A 22,509-nucleotide genomic window follows, 5' to 3' on the forward strand; every position below is an offset into this window, starting at 1 on the left:
CACTCTACAGCATGACCTCATCTTAATCACATCTTCAGTGACCCTATTCACAAATATATTCATATTCTAAAGAATCGGGGGCCAGAATGTCAACATATGAATTTTAAGGGAACATAATCAACCCATAATACTAAAATAATAGAGATCTTCAGGTAGTAACATTTTGATGGATGACTTCTATTTGGAAAACATCAGCTTCTCAAAATAACATCTAGATTTATGATTCTATATGGAAATTGATGTGGTAATATTAAATAGCATTTACTGTGTTATACCAAGACATATATGTTTATAGAGAGGAAACATAAAGAAAGTCCAAGGGGCATGAAGGTATATGGCATATACTCTTGAATTCTGAGTAGTGTGGTGTCACCAGACAATGGGTTATGTGGGGAAGACTGCTGAGAGGTGCCAAAGGGATTTGTATATGAAGCAAAGGGGCTTGGGGTTTGGACTTCATTACACAGGCCTCCAGCATATAAGCAAAACTTATTGAATGGTAAATGAGTATAGCAAGGATGAATTTTATTGTATGTAAATTATACCCCAGTGAACTCGACCTTTAAAAGAATGAAAACAATGAGTTTGAAGGATGGATTTTGGAGGCTAGCAATTCAGAAGTGTTTGGTGACTTTGGCAAAAAAAAAAAAATGGTTTAATTAGAAACACAGCTAGAGAAACCAGATTGTAATGGTTTGAGGAATAAATGGGAGCTTAGGAAGCTTGAAGGTGACACAAAAGAGAGAAAGATAAGGTCTGCAAAAGATGGTTTGTTGTTTGTTAGTTTATTATCATTGTTATTATTGTTACTTTAAATGAAGCCAGCTAAAGCATGTTGGCAGGCAGTAGGAAAATCGAAAACACAAAAGAAAGGAAAAGTAACTGATATAATAAGATCCTGGAGGAGGTTATCAGTGCTAGGCAGAAGGATCTTTGAAATGTTACAGGTGGATTCATTGGTGGCAGAGGTTGAGAGATGGGAAGTGCCATTTGATGGCCTCTGTTTTCTCTATGTAAAAGGAGGCAAGGTTAGTTGCTGAGAGTGAAGAGTAGCGTATGGGTTATAACTAGTTAAATAGAATAATGAATGAAAGTGGGGAGTGAAAAAGGAAACTGACTAGGAGCAAATTTTAAAATTGAAAAAGAATTCTGAAACCCAAACTTATGCTGGAAACCATAATTCTGCAGGAGAATCAAGCTGTACAGTTTTGTGCTTTTTCTTCAGCAAGGATCAGCAGCCTGGAAGCTGAGGAGAACATGAATGTGGGTTCATCTGAGCTCTAGAACTAGGTAAATACAGTTGAGAACTGTAGATGAGGGATTTGATGGAGCTGGTGGACATTCTAAAGTTAACAACAATGGGCATCCAGACTGGTAGAGAAGAAACTGGAAAATAATAGTCTGGGAAAAAAGAGGAAAAAACAAGAAAACCAAAAAGTCAGGTTAAGAAAGTAGAGTACTTGTTTTCTGGAGTCATATGTGTCCCCGTAAGGAGCCCGGCCCTACAATACAAGTCTTATGCCACAAGTCTCAGAGAAACTGCAGAAAGTAGAATGAACACATTATAGGGCATAGACTGGATCCAAAAACATAGCCTGGTGGTCAGTGTTTCATTCCTAACTTGCCATTAATTTAAGGCAGCTGTCATTACCACCGTTATCACAGAATGCTAATCCTTAGGAAAAGAATGTAAGACTAGAAGAAATACCTGTGCACGTAAGAGCAGAATAAATAGGAACCTCCCATGGGGCAATGGCAATAAACTTGACAAGAGGCAAATTGTTTTATTTTTTGCCTTGGATTCCAAAAGTGTACTGAGGTTTCCCTCAAGGCATGTTCTTTTACTTTTCTTAAGATTATCAATTTATTCTGTTAGAGAGTCTACAGAGGTGACACTCTTCTTTTGGCCCTTGCTCTCCCTTTCTGTGTTTTCTCTTTCTCCTCATTTCCTCCTATCTTTATGGATTGAATATTGTCATATGTCTCAGCAACCGTCCCCAACCCAGTGACCAAATGAAGTATTCCCATTACTTATTATTGGATTTTTTTTAATCCCCAGGAAGACTGGGCTAAGAAGTTAGTTCTTGGTTAGAAAACACTTTTAGGTACTTTGCAGATAACACTGTACCACTAATCCCTCATGCCCTATACATTTAGATGAACCTGGGTGTCTCTCTCTGGTATTCATAAGAAAATCCCTGCTCCTATGGGCCCTGTCTCCATATGTCAGCCTAGCAAAGTAACCAACCATGTTATGCACTGTGAGATACCATGCTCTAGTTATCCTTTACTTGCTTGAGTGGACTGAGATGAACATAATACACAAGGTTTAGTAGTTCCTAAACCCTATGAGAATTCCTAAGCTCCTTCTCTTGATGTTGTCGATACATAAGTTCAAAAAATAGCTTTGGGGGAATTTCAATAAACAACTCTAAATAAGTCCTCTTTCCTTTGCAAATATAAATCCTATGTAAAATTTTATTTTTTTCCTTTTGTTTTCTATTCCTGATTCTATTATCGCTCTAGCAATGCTAAAAACCAGCTGGTTTGGAGATTAATATGACCAGACATACCATAAATTTTTTAAATCTCAAAAATCCGTTTATCCTTCTTGGTAAATTGAATATATGTTACATATACACACATACATACATGCATAAATATGCAGTATGTTATTATGTCTTCTCTAAGTTCTTCTTTTTTTTGTCTCAGTGTCTCCTAAAATTCTTCCTAAATGCTTTTTTGTTATAATAAAGAGGTAGGAGGAAAAAATCCTGAAGGAATGGAGGAGAAAAGTATATGAAGTGATAGAAGATGGAAAGAGAAAGTACACTATGGAATAAGGGAAACCAATGAGGAGATTGAAAAAGTAGTGATTTTCTTTTCCCTAGTTCCCTTAGACTGCTTTTAGGTATGGTTTTGATATTTCTCTCACCTAATGCCCCCAAATGACCTCTTCCTAGCAATTTCTTCTACAAAAAATATTCCTTTTACTGCCAGAAAATATCTCTAACCTGCCAAGCAGGTTGAAATCTCCTGCCCCAGCATCTAAACATCCTCTCTAGCCTGCCAAACCCCTAACCACCTGACCCAGGGGACTTGGACCCATTGCCGTTGTTAGTTCTACACACCCCCTACTCCATGCCAGCATGGAGAGTGTTAATGGGTGATATAAGTGTGAAAAAACTTAAGCAATAGTTTGGTTTTGCTTTATTAACATTCAAAATATAAATAGGTAAACTACATGTTAAATTCATTAAATTCTTCCTTCACTGTTTAGAAATACGAAAACTGCATTTTTAGAAAAGGGATTGATTGGTGTCATGTACGTATTTGTTCACTTCTGTTGATGCAAGATAATAAGAGTAGTAACATAGAGGTGGAATAATGGTATTTATAATTTCATCACCACTGTTTATATAAGATAAAAATGTCTGAAAAGCAACAGAGAGAACATTTGCTGCTCTGTACATACATTAAATTCTCCCATTTTTGTTTATAAAGCATATGAGGAGGAAAAACAAGTTTAACAAATTGAGGAAGAGTTACTGTTCTTTTTACCATGTCCACTGACATTTACCTAAGGTAGCCAGGTTCAGAAAATAGCAAAATATAGTGAAGAGGGTAATTCCTTATAAAGGAATATAGGGACCAGAAACATGCACTTGGTTAACTGTTCTCTGAGATTGAGATTACTTGAGTGAGATTATGGTCCTCTGTTCAGTGCAGAAATTGTTCTACCCTAGAGAGGAGTGAGTACTAAGTCTGGGAGACCAGTGACTTGTATGTAATTTGCCTGTAATTTGAGATATGTATCTTAGGGGCTGAGGCTGCATTCCCTCTTTCAAAAAAGAAAGGGAAAAAAATGGTAGTTCAGATCAGATTGTAAGGACTCATTTCAAAAACTTAAATAATTCTGCGTAGACTTTTATATTTTCATGGCTGTTTGAGAAAGAAAAGGTAGTTGGGAGTGGAGAAGGGGTTCCTTATCTATATAAAAATTAGCTGAGTTGATAATATAGGTTACAAAGGGTCAAGTCATTCATGAAAGGTTAATGGTGATATTACAGGGCAAATGAATAAAAACAAATAAGGAATGAGGAGAGGAATCATCATGGGCAGGTGGTTATATTTATAACTTGTCTAAAGTGGGCTAATAACGTCTCAGTGATAATAGAGACAGAAACTCTCCAAAATATACATTAGAGTGGAAGGTCCTTGAGGGCAGGAGTAGAATCCAATTGGCAGAGTAATCAATAATAGATTCTGAAAAACTATTTGTTGAATTAATGAATGAATACATAGTATTGGAAATAATTTGTATATTCTCCCCTATCTTAACCTACTCTCAAGATAAGTTCAGAAATTTTATTAGGCTGTCATGGAAGAGTTGATATTTAACAAGGTCACAAAGCAACTAATTTTTATTAATTAGTTACTTTTAATCCCCATTCACATTCCTATTCCTGTCTACACCCATAGGTAAGCATATTTTATTGTCTATTGGACCAATTTTGCATGAAAATGTTAGGAGATAAAGTCAGACAAGTAGTAAGGGACATACTGTATTGGTCTAACAAACCATAGTAAAGGCTTTAGAATCCCAAGCATCAGTGAGCCTGAAAAAGTCTAATGGGTAGGAGAGTCTTTGAAATCACAACCATCACCCTATTTTTTCAGAATGACCAGATGAGACACTTCAGCCAAAGGCTGGAAGCCTAGATATAAGAGCTGGATTTAGGCTATTTGTTAACTGTGATATTTCTGACCAGTATAAATAAAAATAAACTGTGCTTAACTGGACCTTTGTTCTTTGCCTATTGAGCCAGCTTTACCCATCAGTTTACCCCATTTGGCAGCCTTACCTAAGAGAAGCTTAGGGAGTAGTAGCAAATGTGTTTTTCAGCACACTGAAGACCTTATAGAACATATCTATAAGGTCTCCATTTCCAAAGTGTAGGATTTAAGACACTAAACAAAAATTTTAAATATTAGATAGATGTTCCCTTGTACTAACTGTTCACTGAACTAAGAATTATAGGATTCCTGTGTATTTAATAGCATATGCATAAATCACTTTGCAAAGGAAAGAGATGTTAAAAGTTCACATAAGACATATATGATCTCTAACCAAGTCCTTCCAAGGTGAACCAATTTGCTACACTTACTTGTGAGAATGACAGAAATCTGATAGTTTGCCTAAAAGATGGGATATTTAGAAAAAGTCATTTTCTTGTCCATTTATGTCTAAATATTTAAAACTTTGAAGCCATGTTACTAGTAGAACCAAGGGAAATAGCCTAGAATTTTTCTTGTCACTTACAGAGATGACAGACTTACAATATGATGATTCTTTTGAAAACTTCTTACAAGACCTAGAACTTGTCTGGCTCCATTTATCTGGCCAGGATGTATTTCTATGATTTATCCAATGAGATTCTTAGCAGAGCCTCACATTTACTGCATAAGACAATTATATTTATTTTCTCTGCCATGACAAAAACCACTCTATACTATAAACATAACGTTAAAGACGTTAAAGGTTGCTTTTTTTTCTTTTTTTTTTTAGCATGTGGACAGAGTCTGTAAAAGCTTTTTTCAGTTTCATCATGTTGACAAGCTGATTCCATTAAATCACCCACCATCATCATGTTCACTTTTTTTTTTCTTTTTTGAAAAGTTAGAAAACAGTGATCATCTTAGAGTTTTCAAGGCATTCCCTTTGGAAAAAATAAATCTGGAAAAACATGAGTCTGTTCCTTCAAATGGAAAAAAGGCCCTTCTCTTGAAGCTATTCAGGATAGGGAAGGAGCTCTCGGTCTTTTACCCCCAGTAAGACCGGATGTTTTTTAAACATTCTGAGTATAGATCAAACTTCTCTACCTCCATGTTTATTATGTATTATTTGCTATTTCAAATGGACACTGCAAGAAGTTAAATGAATGACATGAAAGAGATTTGTTCGAGGATATTTTAGTACTTTGCACCCTCAGATGCAATGCAATTAGATAATATTTTAGGATCACACTGCTGGTTTGAATTAGGGCAGATATACCCTGCTCCTCGCAACACCATGCTTTCCTCACTGAGGGGAAAAAAATCATATGATCATACTGCTGCTGGGTCATTTAAAGCATTGAGTGGATGTGTGAAATGAGAAAAAAAAAAAAGCTCAGTATGGGGTTAATTAGCTCTGTGGCGTGGTGGGTGGGTCACTTCCTCAGAACCAAATCATGCAGGAGGAACCATGCATGTGCAGACTGACAAAATTAAAAGAAAGCCCATGAACCTTCAGACTCTAGGACAAAAATTGATTGCCTTTGGAAACAAGAAAGGAACGCTTTCATGCAGTGAGTACTTTGGGCTTCACTGGTCAGAGACGAAGGGACTTCCCTTGAAGTGTCGGCTCAGGCCACTGTCGTATACTGAAAATGAATCTATGGTTTGAGAGAGACCTGGCAAATCTGGTACTTTTAAAAATTTACCTCTGCTGACACTTTTTAAAATCATGTCTTTCTCAATTAGTATACTAGCCTTATTTTTGAGGTCTCATCTTGGAAACAACATAATTTCTTCCCCAAAGTACGGGTGAATCCTTCATATTTTCGTAATTGTGTTTCACGGTATTTCACAGACTGCTGTGGGTTCCCTGCCTGCTGAGATTCGTTCAGCTGTGGTTTGGCCTGAAGGGTTCCCACTAGGTTGTTTACAATCTAATCCTTGAAGTGGGAGGTTAAGGAGCAGATAGAAAACATCCTCGATCCCTGGATCATTAATAGGTGAATACAAGAATGCAGATATTTACAAGGAAATCTCACAGGCCAGGATTTCTAGGGCAGAAAGATATTGTGAAAGGCTCCTGGAGCATATGCTGACAAGGAGCCAGGAACCAATGGAAATTATCCATGAGGAAAACACTGACAAATATGTTAATAAAATTTCAGTGCAAACCATTTGGGGTTTCTTATGTTTCTGCCTAAATTACTCTGACTTTAGTAGTAACAGCACTTCATGGAGTATACATAGAGTCACCAAATGTTTATGACTTTTGAGAAGAAGGTGTGTGTATAATGTATGCATTTATAGGTATATATCTTTATTTGAAGTAAAACTATAAGCACAATTGGCTTCTTGAGGTGGGGAGCAAATGACCCCTTTTAGCAGTATACTTGGAAAACTCGAAGCATCTAGGACAGAATTTGCCACCACCACACACACACACACGCGCGCACACACACCCCCCAAATACTTTGCTTATTACCTGTGATAAAAACTGAATTTGGATCTTGTATCAACGGTTAAGAAAATGCATATTCCCCTAAGTAGAGGTATTAAAACAATTAAATGAATATATTTTTAGCAAACTGAGAGCAAGGGTGGGGAGATGGAGAGCTCACTAAGAGTATCCCCAAAGAAGCAGTCCCAGCCACATTTCTGTTTCTTCAACTGCCTGATGACAGGAATGTGGATGTGGAAATAAATAGGACTAAAAGGTGAGGGAAGCAGAGAGTAAGTTTTGCTAATTCTAACAACCTATGTTATCAGCTTATTCCACAGCTTTTCAAAATTCAAGTTGCTGGTTAACTTGACTCCTTTGCTGTTCCGTTCATTCTGTTCATTATGAAACAGCATAAGCAATGGCTACATACACTAACCATTTTCCTAGTTAGGTTGTCAAAGTTAGCTTAATGCCAAAGTTAGCTTTATTTTCTGTAGTCACACTGAACAAAACGTTTCTTTTGAAAGGTCTTAGTTAGACCTCTGCCCTCCCAACTCCTGATCACAGTAGTAACCAACCTCAAGAAGTCATTAGTGAAGACTGGAACAATATCCTGTAACAAGTCAGCTATGAAGAAATTGGCATAGTTTGTCTCTTTGATTCATGTTCTTACGGAAATAATGGATTGCAAAATAAAACTACATTTCTTTCTCTCTCAAATTCATTTTTTCACTGGATCTTCTTTGCAAGTTACATTGGAATGAAGATTTTATTTTTGTTTTTCTTAACAAAGTTCGAATAACACTCAAAGGCTTTAAAAGCCAAAGTCCATCTTTAGATACAGCTTTCTTCTATAATGTACTGCCAGTTTCTTATGTATGTGTATTTTTACCTTCCTGATGCCTTCGCCTGTTGATTGGTACATGTTAGTGCTTTGCTTATAAGAGTTGGGCAATAGTTCAGTGATCCAGTCCAAATCTGGGCCATAGATAGAATGGACTCATCTTCTATTTAAGAAAAGTGGCAAACTGCTTTAAATGAATTTGGTTCAGACAAGGTCATTGGAGCTGTTCATCTAACCCTGTGCTGTATGTAATGGACGCTTCTGCTGAGCTCCAAAGCTACAAGGTAAAGAGACAAAGAAAGCCAGTAACTTGCCACCCCTGTTAGACCTTATCTGTGAGTCTGTTTTTAGATTTACATTTTTAATCATATGGGGCACATTTTGGTCATTTAAAGGAATTGTTTATTGATTCTCCCGTTGTCTTTGAAGATAGTCCAGGAAATAATAGTGATTTCATATATTACTTTCCAGACCTTTAAAAAACTTTTTCTTTAATTGGAAATTGAGTTTATATACATATTCAATAAGAGGTTTATGAAATATTCAGCAAATTTCTTAGACATTAAAGAATTGTTAGACTGTTTTACTCTAGCTAATCACTATGTTAAAAGTTTAGTAAATTTGGGTACATTTTTGCCAATTTTATTTGTTATATGCAGTTGGCAAATTGAATCAAAAGTGTAAGAACCATATATTACTATTTTGAATTTAATAACTTACCAACTCTCTGTATTGCTTATTTCTCTTTAAACTGTAGAATGTATTTTACTCAACTGTATGGTGATTCTGTATAATTTTTAGGGTTAACATTTTATAGAATTTTATGGAATCATACAGAGTTAAACAAGACTAGAAAAGTTATTGAATTCATTCTCCTGACTGGAGGCAGAGCTGCATTTATTTTATCCAAAATAGACGAAGATTTTTCCTATTTTAAGAGAGTCAGGAAGAAAGAAATTTCAGAACTGCTCTTAGCAATCTATTTGATTATTTACCACTTGCATATTTAGAATGTTCATCTTTAAGTCTAAAATTCTGCACTGGACGGTTTAATGTCATTTTGCCCTAGGACAAAAATGCTGATCATTATCCTCTTTGTAACAACTTTTCTTATAGTCAAAAAACTATAAAGACACACTTCAGCTCTTTCTTCCCTAAGCTAAATTATCCCAGTTTTTTAAACATTTACTTTTGTTTTTATAGCTCTTTCTATACCTAAGTGGCAAAGGGCACTATTTTTAAAAGCTCTGTCATATATGATGCCTCTTAGAGAGGCACTGCATATTTTAATTTCACTGTGCTGATGTGGAAACAGCCACAACTTTTTCATTATATGCTGATGGACAGGGCATTTGTGTTCATTTAACCTTGAGGTTTAAACTTGTTCCCGAAAAAGTAACTGACTCATAGCATTGGCCAGACCCAGGAATAAAGAGCATCAGTTTTCCTAATCTTCAAGCTCATCTTGCCCCCACTCCTAAAATGCACTAAAATTAACTTTTCCTTGACCTCTCTCTGGTGCTATTTATTTACTGATTTAACAACTTTCTTCTGTCATCTCTGCCTCCTAAAATAGATGGACAGCATTTATTCAACAAACATTGGAGTGTCGTGCTGTGTTTCACACACTATGCTAGGCTTGGGAGATTCAAGTGTGAACTGTTAGCTGACTCAGGGACATAAATGTCCCAGGCCATGTTCAGAAAGGAGCAAATAGTCTGTCACCGTATATAAAGAAGTAGTGGTGGGAAAATTTTTCTTAAAACTAGAGAGGTGGGCCCGAGCCAGACTGTGAAAGGTCTTGGAGGCTCTTAAACAAATAGTTGGTAGTGACAAGTCTAAATGATTAGACCACATGATAGCAGTGCCACACCTTTCCAGCATCCCTTATGGAGATAAGCTTACTGTAAGTCAAAGATCCTGGTACGTCAATCCATTTGGAATTTACAGAGCTGCAATTTCAGTAGTTTAAGATATAGAAGAGAAGGTTCTTTGGAATCAGATTGTAAAGGGTTCCTGAATGTCATCATGCTAAGGAATTGTATCTATTTTAGCAGCAATAAAAAACCATCCTAAATGTATTAAACAAATTCGGTCCTTGCCACCCCTCCCAGCACTACTGCTTTCATTTCATTCTAGTCTCTCAGACCCTATCCCCAAAAGCATCAAGAAGGAACAGGGAGACTCACATGGGGTGGGATGGAGTGTTACATTGTATCTTGGCAATGTCTCAGGCGCAGAAGCAGTCCCAGACCTAATTGCTGAACTTTAAAATCTTCTCTCTTTATTGATTATAACCTTATTTCATCATCAAAATTTTGAAGACTGGCCATTTTTTAGGATTGTTATCATAGCATCTTAAGAAAAAGAGACCTCAGTATCATTCTCTTATTGTTCTTCTTGAGATGGATCCAAAATAATGTGGGTTTTGGAAAGCAGACCCCAAGATATGTATGACTATTTATGGCATTTATAGTCTCCTTCTTCCTGACCAAAAGAAATGAAAATACACCAAGAATCTGGCCTGCAGGAAACCCCAAAGTATCTAGAGAGTGATGGCACAGGTTCTGTATGCACATATAAATACCCTTGCATCTGGCTTTATCTTGTAAACCTTTTGCCAAATAGAAAACAGAGAATTAAAAACTCCAAATTCAGAATGCATGAAATGTCATTAAATCTAGTACAAATTTTTTTGAATCTGTCAGATAAAGGAAATCATGTATCCAGAGTAGAGATGGAATATCAGTTGACAGGCACTTAATTTTGAGAGACATGTAAATCTAAAAATCTAATAGTGCCTCATCCTTTGAAAACACTGGAAACCAGAAAGGTATTAGGAAAATCAATAAGGTAAAAATCATCATCCTACTATTTGGAATGACTCCCACATAAGAATTAATTAACGCAATACTTCTAGAACATTAAAGGGATGTTAAAACATTATCTCTACACATAGAAAACAAACATATACACCCATCTAACTTTTAGACAGAGTAGTTAAAGAAAAAAGATTGGAAATATTAATTAAGATTGGAAATAAGAGGTCATTTCTGTCCTGTTGTCACACCATTTACCCTCTTCAGCTAGAAGGGTAAGTGTTGAACTTCAGTTCATCCAAATTCCTCAGCTCTGTCATCAATGCAGTGACACATTCTAATTTTCTGACTCATTTGTGATGAATAATCTCTCCCTTTTCTATTCACAGTGCTGAAAGTAACCAATTTTTGTGTGAGTTATGATTACTTATTTTCCCTTTTTTTATTGCACTATTATTGTTTTCTCTTAGCAGAATTTGTCTCACTCTTTATCACCCAGTGTGAATCTCATGTTCAGAAAAGCCCATGGACAGTAATAGTGCCTAGGATTGGAGTTAGTCAAGAGGAATGAGAGTCTGACGACCCAGATTCCGTTTTTAACCCAGCCAGATACCTCAGCTGGCAAGTGGTTCAGCTTCCTCACCATAAAATGGGTATAATAATAGCTTTCCCTTACCACTGTGAAATATTTAGAATGCAAATCAAGCCAAACCTGTCTCCTTCCAAAGAGAAGCTTAAACTAGCCTGCGTAATCCTGAATGAGCCCAGATTCAAGGGGAAACATAAAGTGGGAAACACCTAAAGGTAGTGTAATTTAGTGGTTAAAAATATGTAGACTTTGGAATGGCACACACTTATTCAGATGCCAGCAGCTGTATGATCTGAGCTAAGTTTCCTAATTTCTCAGATTTCCCTTTTTTCTGTAGTAAATTGGAAGTAACAGTATTTTCTCTTGTAGTGGGGATTAAATGATATGCTGTTAACCATGCTTCTCAAACTGTTCCACTTGGGTGATCCTCAAATTAGAGTGAGTGATCCAATACTAAGGGTGCCCGCCAGGACATTGCTTGAAGTCGTCTGCCACAAACAAGACTTTTCAGTGAAGTCTCAGGTTTCACCCAAAATATATATATACAAATTTTGCTTTCAGTGCCTCAATATATTCTTGTTTGTTTCACTCAACCAGAAGTTCCATGAGGACAAGAACAGTATCTGTTTTCTTGTTTGTATAACATCGAATAAATAGTTATTGTATAAATGAATACGTGTACAAATAAGAGTTTAAATTACTTGCCCACAAGGAATACTGACCCTCCAGGAAGACAGCTATGTATTTATTATTTATTTTGTGGCTTTTTCTACTCCCGTTACACTGCTCACATTCCTGGGTATACTCATATCCAAATTTGAGAAGGATTTATTTTTCAAAGTATCTGAAGGACTCAGTAAATAGTGACTCTTATTATCATTATCATCTCTCTGCTCAGTACTCCTATACTCCATTGTTGCCAAGGCTTTGTACACTTTTTTAAAAAAGAAATTATAAAGGACTAGGAAGGTAGGAGTCTGGCAGGCCTCCAAAGAAGCCTGTGTGGCTCTAACCACATACCCTTACCCACTTAGAACTCTCTTTTTTATACATTTTCTTTGCTCCTGGCTTTAGTTTATAGTGTTTCATTAAAACTCTCTAGAGATGAGTAGCTATGGGATTGAAAGAGGGTTTTCTCCCCTCTCTGCCTGGGCCAGGGGTTCCTAACCTGGGATTCATGAATGGCCTTCATAGAGTCTAGGAGTTCCTTGAAACTTGGTGTTTTTGAGAAGTTATCTGGAGAAAGATTCTCATAGGGATCTGTATCACTTCAAAATCTTGAAAACCACTGCTGTAGAACTTTATGTAAACTACACTAGAATTGACTTCAAAGTTACAATTAATAATATTTTTGATTCTTTGAGATTGATACCATATTATAATTTCAACTCATTAATTATATGATGAAGATTAAACTTCACCCCTCATCATTTCCCTCTCTCTGCTCATCCCCCACCCTCCACCCTGATGTTTTAATGTCCTGAATTACTTGGGCTTTACAGTTTTATACTCTGCTAGATATATTTATGCTTTGAACCAAGTGTGCTTAATGCAAATATTTTTAATCCTCTGTGAAACCATTATAGATAATTCTTTGCATTTTAGATAAAAACAACTTATAGACATATAAGGTGAAGATCACTTAAGTGGAAAGAGCATATATCAATGAAATAGCAATTTGAATTGAGCAAATATAAATCTATGTAGATTATAACATATTCTCAGAATTACATAGCAGATTATAATTCAGTCAAGAAGTAGGCATCTTTTGATGCCCATGAACATTTATGAATTGTGTAAGAACTCTGAGATTAAATTTTTAGCCATAGTGTTAAGTTTGGGATCAATATTATCATTTTATATTAACATATAAGTACAACAATTATATCCAATAAAAACTTTCCATTTAACTTGGCTTTAATTTGCTTTAGACTGTGACATACACACTGTGATTTTTCTCTCCATTTTGGATTCCTATCATTGACAGCCAGCCTGTGTGTCATTTGACATCCAGGAAAGATAGTTTTTCTCTCCAGACCTTGGATGTATTAGCCAATTTGGGTACAATTTACAATGATCTCTTTTGAGCACATCAAAAATTTAATTTTGACTAATTTTATTAATAAATGCTCATTGAAATTTAGAAAAGAAAGTTATGTGCTTAGATATAAGAACACAAACACTAGGTATAGTTTTAAAAGAGCATAATATTGTTGAGAGTTATTGGGTTTATAACATGCAACAGAAAAATAATCATTGAACATATTTCATAGAAAATTGCTAATATTTTCTTCTTCTCCCCAAAGGTTAGAAAAGACAGCAAGTCCAAAAAAGGAAGAGGGAAAGAAAGAAAGAGAGAGGAATGTGGGAAAGGAGAGAGGGAAGGGAAGGAAGAAGGGAGAGAGGGAGGGAGGAAAATGGTAAGAAAATAGGTCCCAGTGCCATAGTCTAATATCCTGGCTTGTAGAGAAGACTAGAATATAGCAAAACTTAGAGCTTTAAAATCTTTGAAGACTAGTCAGTCTTTTATATATATATTTCAAATTTGTATGTACTTTCAATGAATCATACATAATCTAATTATCTTGCTTAAAATTTTCATTAAACTCATCAATTTTGTGAAACAATTTTAAAGCACTGGAGATCTTCAACCTCCCTTGTGTTAGCATGTATAATGATCCAGGCTGGAGATTTTCATCTTAGCTCGTCTTGTCACCATCCTTCACACCTGCATGCACTTGAGCGAGGTTTCACATTGACCACAAAGGGAAATCATTTCTCTGAAGAAATCTCTACAATAGTGCAATTGTCACAAAAACTTTCCAGGAAAGGAGATGTCTTTAATTGCTGGTTTTCTGCTTTAGCCTTTTCAGTCCAAAGATACTTAATCATGTCCTTCTACTTGATCTCCTTTAGTGAAGTTTGTTTTGCATATTTCTGGAGGCCTTATGTGAAGTTGTTAAAATCATGGTGTCAGACAGGCAAGATTGAATCAGCCTGTATTAAATCCTTGATATGTTTTAGTGGGCTCGAGGTAGAGGGACCTGCTTTGTTTTCTCAGAATCTTTTTTTGGTTTATTAATTTCTCATGGGTCTCCCCCTACTTCAGTTTTATCCTTCTAAGAGAAGTTATCAAAACACTGATGGGTCTGGGCGTGGCGGCTCACGCCTGTAATTCCAGCACTTTGGGAGGTCAAGGTGGGTGGATCACCTGAGTTCAGAAGTTCGAGACCAGCCTGGTCAATATGGCAAACCCCATTTCTACTAAAAATACAAAAATTAGCTGGGCATGGTGGCACACGCCCGTAGTTCCAGCTACTCGGGAGGCTGAAGCAGGAGAATCACTTAAACTCAGGAGGCAGAGGTTGCAGTGAGCTGAGATCGTGCCACTGCACTCCAGCCTGGGTAACAGAGGGCGAGTCCCTCTCCAACAACAACAACAAAAAAGCACAATGATGGGCAGACCGGTCCTACAATAGCTTTTTTTGGCCTGTGATTTTTTTTTTTTTTAACAGAGTCTTGTTCTTGTCACCCAGGCTGGAGTGCAGTGGCACGATCTGGGCTCACTGCAACCTCCACCTCCCAGGTTCAAGCAGTTCTCCTACCTCAGCCTTCCGAGTAGCTGGGATTACAGGCACCTGCCACCATGCCCGGCTAATTTTTGTAGTTTTAGTAGAAACAGGGTTTCACCATGTTGGCCAGGCTGGTCTCGAACTCCTGACCTCAAGTGGTCCACCCCCCTGGCCTCCCAAAGTGCTGGGATTTATAGGCACGAGCCACCGCGCCTGGCCTGGCTTGTGATTTAAAGAGTGAAATACCAGATTTTAAACACAGAACAATAAAACTGTTAGGGTCAGCTCCTCCAAAATCTGAAATTTTCATCACCAAACAGTGATGTGTTTGGTGGGACAGATGATTTGTTTAAAATCACTTTACAGATTATTTTCCACCATAGATGGGACTTTCTAGGCTGGTGATAAGGAGTAGAGGCAGTTTTAGAAGGCAAGCCCAGGGCAAACTTAGGACTGAGTTCTTAGCAACACACGAATGTATTGAATTTCTTCATAGGAACTTCTGGACATTAAACATACTAAATATACCTTAAAAGAGACAAAGTTCATCAGGGTTTGACTCATCTTTGTCAAAATTAGCTAAAATTGATCATGTACTATATAGTAAAGTTTTTACCTATTCTAATCAGTGCTGCCCAATAGAAATGTCTACAATAATAGAAATATTTTTTATCTCTGCTATCCAGTAAGGCAGCACCAGCCACATGTGGGTATCGAGCACTTGAAATGCAGCTGCCAAGACTGAGGAACTAAATGTTTAGCTTTTTATTAAATGTTAAATAATTTAAATTTAAAAAGACAAATGTGGCTAGTGCTATTGTATTATATGGTAACATAGCTCTACCAAATCCTATTGAGAGGTGACAATGTGCTAGCAGCCCTCACTCTCAGCGCCTCCTCGGCCTCGCCATCCACCCGCGGCGCTTGAGGAGCCCTTCAGCCCGCCACAGCACCGTGGGAGCCCCTCTCTGGGCTGGCTGAGGCCGGAGCCGCCTCCTTCTGCTTGCGGGGAGGCGTGGAGGGAGAGGCGCCGGCGGGAACTGGGGCTGCGCGCGGCGCTCGCGGGACAGTGTGAGTTCCGGCGGGCGCGGGCGCGGGCTCGGGCTCGGGCTCGGCGAGCCTAGCACACTGAGCCGCTGGCCGACGCCGCCGGCCCAGAACAGTGAGGGGCTTAGCACCCGGGCCAGCAGCTGCGGAGGTTGCGCCTGGTCCCCCAGCAGTGCCGGCCCGCGGACGCTGCACTCAAATTTTCACCCGGTTTAGCTGCCTCCCTGCGGGGCAGGGCTGGGATCTGCAGCCCGCCATGTCTGAGCTCCTCCCCTGCGGTGGGCTACCGCGCGGCCTGAGCCTCCCGGAGGGGCGCCGACCCCCGCTCCGTGGCGCCCGGTCCCATCGATAGCCCAAGGGCTGAGAAGTGCAGGCGCGGCTCGGGACTGGCGGGCAGCTCCGCCTGCAGCCCTGGTGCAGGATCCACTGGGTGAAGCCAGCTGGGCTCCTGAACTGGATGGGGACTTGGAGACCTTTTCTATCTAGCCAGAGGATCGTATGTGCACCAATCAGCACTCTGTATCTAGCTAACCTAGTGTGGACTTGGAGAACTTTTCCGTGTAGCGTTCTGTGTCTAGCTCAAGGATTGTAAATGCACCAATCAGCACTGTGTCTAGCTCAGGGTTTGTGAATACACCAATAGGTACTCTGTATCTAGCTAACCTAGTGGGGACTTGGAGAACTTTTCCGTTTAGCACTCTGTCCAGCTCAAGGATTGTAAACACACCAATCAACACTCTGTCAAAACGGACCAATCAGCTCTCTGTAAAATAGACCAATCAGCTCTCTGTAAAATGGACCAATCAGCAGGATGTGGGTGGGGTCAGATAAGGGAATAAAAGCAGGCTGCCTGAGCCAGCAGTGGAAACCGGTTAGAGTGCCCTTCCATGTCGGGGAAGCTTTGTTCTTTCGCGCTTTGCAGTAAGTTTTGCTGCTGCTCACTGTTTGGGTCCACGCTGCCTTTATGAGCTGTAACACTCACCGCGAGGGTCTGTGGGTTCATTCTTGAGGTCATTGAGACCGAGAACCCACCAATTCCAGACACACTGTATGATAGATAATTGGAAAAAAATTGACAAAGAAAGGTCTTTGCACTCCTTGTGCTGGGAAGTATTGTCTTGGTCATCATAGCTGGGGGTGTTTTATAAAGTTTTTGTGAAGCTGGATCTCCTTTATTTTGAGGCTAGAAGTGACGAAATAGGCTCCTTTAGGAACAACCAGTCTCATCTATACCTAGATTTGCTTGCTTTCTTCCCACTATATCATTTTGCTTTTATATATTGGTTTTGCATAATATATAGATTTGCTTTTAATTCCTTATTTTTTCTTTGATTTTCAGATCTTTGACCATCAGTCTGTGACTTGCCCCTTCTCTTTACGTAAGTAAAAGTGATTTATTTACCTTTAAAAAAAAAAAGCGTTAGGTTTAGAAAATTGTGGTCTTCATTGGCATATTTCCTAGTTGATTTTGTTGTGGTTTCTAGTGCTTCTGTAGTGTGTATTAGTTTCTTTTGAGTTTGGAGTCTATGCTGTTGGTGGTTGCTAACCATGAGGGTGCAGAAAATACCAGCAGCCCAGACACTGTACTTCTATAAAGGCTGCCCTTTACTTGGCTGCAGCTGCTGTTTGCAAAAGTCACTGCTCTTTTAAAGTATAGCTTGTATTATTCAGCCAAATACCAGCAACAGTTGGGCTTTTGCTCCCCTGTCAATCATTGGGCAATTATGTATTCTTCAGTTATGTACCCATCCCTACGTCCAGTAGTTTTTAATTTTAACTTCTAGATCAGAGCTTTCATTTATTGACAAAATTTCTAATATCCCTTTACTAAGTACAAGACTGTAAAGTAAATAGGCTAAACTTTTGTGCAAAATTTTGAAATCTACAGGAGAAAAAAAAAAAAAGAAATCCCAGATTCACATGTGCCAGAAGGTTTATAAAGGTACCACTCTTTTTTAGAAAAGATGGAAAGGCATTTGGGGGAAAAAAAGACCATTTGATTTTATATGAAAAAAAGGGAACGTTAATTATTTAAAGTTCAAACCAGGCTGCATTGAATGGGTTTAAATAAATTTCATTTTGAACTGCTTGAAAGAGATTCTAGGCCAGTGAATGGAAATAATCAAAGTCACTTATAAGAGACACCACCCAGGAGATCTACAGGTAGTGATAGTCACCTAATGTGATAAATAGTTATCGATATCCTCTGGCTGCTTCCCACTCTCAGGTGAGCACTGTCCCTTATTCACATTATATATTGCTTCACTGACTCCTCACTCCAAGGTATTTCTTGTATTGTAATCATTTGCACAGAATGGAGGTTCCCATGGCTATTTTGTTTGTGCATGCCTTCCACTAACATTCCTAGAAGATAGTGGCAAATGTATTTAGGGAGGCAGAATCCTCCAAAGGATGCTAAGGCTAAAGTGTAACGTGACAGTTTATTTGACAGAGAAAGGCGATTGATTAAACTCCCGAAAGACTGGAGCTGTGTATAATGCATTTATACAACAGGGATGGGTCCTACCTGCCCCTGACAAGTCTTGTTATTCTCTATTTCAGTGTTGATAGAGTGGGTCTGTTAATGCTTTGGAGGATGTCAATATGCATGCTTATGGTTACCACTTTATATCTGCACAGCCGTCCCCTCAGTTACCTAGCACTGCATATTTCTAGTCCTCTGACTGGCAAATCATTTTTGTTACAGTTCTTTTGTGTAAAAACAGTTCACATAATAGCTCTGTGTTAGACAAGGCATTAATCCTCACATCACCGGGATGAGTCAGCACAGTGCACTCCTGCCCGCACGGCTCAGCTATTGTGACGTCAGTGCTATAGGGCGAGCCTCAGACACAAGCAGTACAGGGGACCTGTGTCACCAATTAGGAATCAAGGGGGAGAGTTTTGAGATAAAAAGTGTTGTTGAAAGCCTGTCTCTGGCTCATAGGAAAATGCAAATCTGGTTCTATGCTACATCAATCATCAGTCACGTAGCTTCTAGAAATACATCATTTTTTAACTACACATAAGGCTGGGGGAGTGACCTGTAATGAGAAGATAATCCGTTCGTATACCCATGACCTTGTCCCATCCCTGGGCCAGGCTTCATAAGTTCCAAATCTTGAAGCTGCTGTCGTATCAGCAGGGTAACCGGGCTTATGACAGTCCTACTGTCCTAAAGTACCCCACAGACACAGTTTATGGTTGATGGCTCCAGGGTGGTGCCCCAGAGGCCCAACAAAAGGAAAAGAAATGTCCAATGTCCCTTGAGAACAGATCAGAACATTATCTCCCCAGTGCTTTGACTCCAAGTGCCTCTTCAATGGCCTCCTCTAAACAGGTACAGAATTCTGTTTGTTCAATCTTCTCTTCTTAGCAGTGCATTTAGTCCAGTATCACAATCTGTATTTGACCTGGATTTCAATAGGAACTGAAAAGCTGTCAGATGTTCTCCCAAGAATTTTCCATTCCATTACTGTTTAGCAGAAACAAAGAGGAACCCTCCATAATCTGCCATTCTACCGTGAAGCATGGGTAGCACAGACTTACCTTATTTGGGAAACCTGGATCTTATGAGTTAGGTCTGTCTACAATTCAGATTCAGATGTATTCTCAGGGCAATATATTTCTGTATTGAATATTAAGTCTTGAAAAGGGTGTTAATTTACAGCCTTAATGGCATTCTCTGTTAAAAAGACCTTCCTCCATCACAGAATTTATCCCTCACTCTTACTGTCACCCCAGCCAGTCACCAGCCCCTGCCATACCCATCAGAAAGTGCCTTACTGCTGGGATCTTCTGCCTTCATTAGATTGCTAATGGGCTCCTACTATGCTTATAAAAGCTAACACTACTGCTTGGCTTCGTTTTGATTAATTATCATGCGCAGCTCTTTATTTAGTTTTCATTCAACAAACATTTATGGAAAGCTAGTCACTATGCTTGGTTGTGGAAATTCTGAGATAAGAAATGCTTTCTTTCGTTAGAAATCTCAGTCTCATAGGGGAAATAAATAAGTGAATAAAGACTATAGCATATGATAGACACTGAAATGCAGGTGTATACAAGACATAGTAAGAGGAATGAAGAAGGAGTGCCCATTTGCATGTGGTAAATTGCCCAGGCTGGGTCTTAAAGTCAGAAGAGTAAATTGCAGTTTACCAGGTAGATATGAAAGAGCAGAAAGAAAAGCGGATCATAATTGAGAAAAATGTAAGAGCATTTACAAAATCAGGAGGCGTTAAGTAACAACGAGATCCAGAGGAGTGAATAGTTCGGTGTGGTTGAAACATGGTGGTTGAAAGAGTAGTATGAGATTGGGCTGGAAGGTAGGCAAGGGACCTTGCCTACCATATGGAGGACCTTGTATGTCATGCAGAGGAGTTTGGACTTGATCCTGCAGGCTCAAGGAGGCTTTGAAGAATTATAAACAGATGTATGTTTTAGAAAGAGCACTTGGTGAAAGTGGAGAGGCTGGCTCAGAATAGGGAGGCCAGGTCAAAGGTAAAAGCCAAAGGCCTGAACTGTGCTGTAGGGGTAGGATGGAGGGGAGCGGCTATTTGGTAGTGTCGAAATAGACATTAACCTTTGTGTAATTCCAGCGTATCTTGGCCTATTACATAATCTTTGCCTTCTAGGAGAAAGGCTGATACATTGTGTGGAGTCAAATTTCAGACCAAAATACATCCTTATGGGATCTTCAGCAAAGACCTCAATTTGAATATGACCTCACTTTGAGCTACTGCCCGCTGGTCGCCAGGCTCACGTACCTCCTACTGCCCGTGGTAGGTGTGGGGGAAGAGCAGGCAGATAAGGAGAAGACATTCCCAGTGTCCTGCTTTTCTCTTCTTTCACCTGGAAATGAAACAGTTTCTAAATAATGCCCCCCTAAAGTCAATCAATGCCCCAATTTCCTATCATTTTCTCATTGCTCCCTTTTTCTAAGCAAAATTTCCAAACCATTGAACTGAATTGCAACTTATGCACAGCCGGGTGTTGAAACAATTCAGTGTATTCATTCCTTCTCTCTGAATTAGAGTTCACCATAAGTGTGCTTTTCTCTTGTTCACTTTGGGCTGCCAGGACAATTTAAAGGAAATTTTCAACAGCTTATGTTTCATGTACTATGTTCTCTTTTGCAAATGGGAGGATATGCGTGGGTGTGTTTAAGCCTTCTCTATATTGCTTTCTGGAGAAAGGTTTGGGAAGATGAACAAGATGAGGAGTGGGGACCTATTGAAAGCCCAGGTCCCCCAGTGACCTGAGTGCAGAACGTAGGCTGGTGATCAGATGGTCAATTATGTGTTTGTCAAAACACAGTGGGCTGCATTCCAGGCTGCCAGCTTTGGAAGCCCAGCTTCTGCCAACCAAATGTCATCTGGGAACATGCAACACTGGGCACTGTGAAGGAGTTTGAAATAGACCATGCCACAGCCAACCTACTGCCAGTCTTATAGCACCAATATGGCATGCACAGCCGGGCCCCATGTTTCAGAGCTCAGGAATTCACTGTACTAAATTCAAGAGGTCAGATGGGTTCATGTTTTCAAAGCCTATGTTCTCTGCTTTGAACACTGTGACTTGCTCCTCAGCAATTTCCAAGGGATTTTTCCAGTCACATCTCTGTGGAAACCATTCTTTTTGTGATGGTTATAAGATCCTTGTAAATGTCCCAGAGGATAGGAAAAAAATAAAATAAACTTGCTCTGACAATGACTGTGATTTCGACAGAGGGATTCCAACTCTTAGGAAACTACATTAAAGGTGCATAGCTTTTAAAATATCAGGAACCACCTTGGCAACTTATAAAAAGCAGAAGGGCTTTGCCTATTTTATAAAGTGATTTGCATATACCTGCATAAATAATGTCCCCACCTGTACTTTTATGCATTTAGGTTGAATAAATTAAATTTTGTGATCTTTAAAATACTCCCTGTCTTAAATTGCTCAGACACCATTTTCAGGACCCTTCCTTCTCATTTCTTTTGGCTAGTGATAAGAGTGGCTATTTTTTTTTCAATCTTTTGACTCATTCAGAGAATCAAAACACACTGAACACCAATCGACCATAGCCAGGAATATTACCTCCCTCTGGTTGCATTTCTCTTAGCCTTTCTACCTATCAGATTGTGAGCTCCATGTATTTTTAATAAGAGAAATAAAGTTAAATATTACTAAGGTGAAAACAAAGCACAAGACAGAATTAAGTTCTGTTTACATGTATATGTAAGACAGAGAAAGAGTGTGTGTATGTGTGTGTGTTTGTGTGTCTATACACAGACTTGCACTGATACGCACCTCAGGGACATACCCATAGTAACCTTTTCTTTCTTTCACCACTGCACTGCCACAACCTCTTCAGGAACCATCCTGCTACTAAGCCATTTCCATTGTACCTTGGCCTTCAAATCAAAGCCTGG

The 22,509-nt window shown here is 38.9% G+C and overlaps 1 protein-coding gene across 48 annotated transcripts in view; it reads left to right on the forward strand.

The window, feature by feature from the left end:
* Positions 1-22,509, forward strand: part of ZBTB20 (zinc finger and BTB domain containing 20) — an 814,450-nt gene that overhangs the window by 627,467 nt on the left and 164,474 nt on the right. For all 48 annotated transcript variants that reach the window (XM_077993859.1, XM_077993890.1, XM_077993875.1 and 45 more), the window contains one exon: positions 17,430-17,469. The gene's annotated coding sequence lies outside the window, so the exon portion shown is untranslated. The remainder of the gene's footprint in view (positions 1-17,429; positions 17,470-22,509) is intronic.

Source organism: Macaca mulatta, chromosome 2, assembly GCF_049350105.2.
Source record: "Macaca mulatta isolate MMU2019108-1 chromosome 2, T2T-MMU8v2.0, whole genome shotgun sequence".
NCBI classification, from domain to species: domain Eukaryota; kingdom Metazoa; phylum Chordata; class Mammalia; order Primates; family Cercopithecidae; genus Macaca; species Macaca mulatta.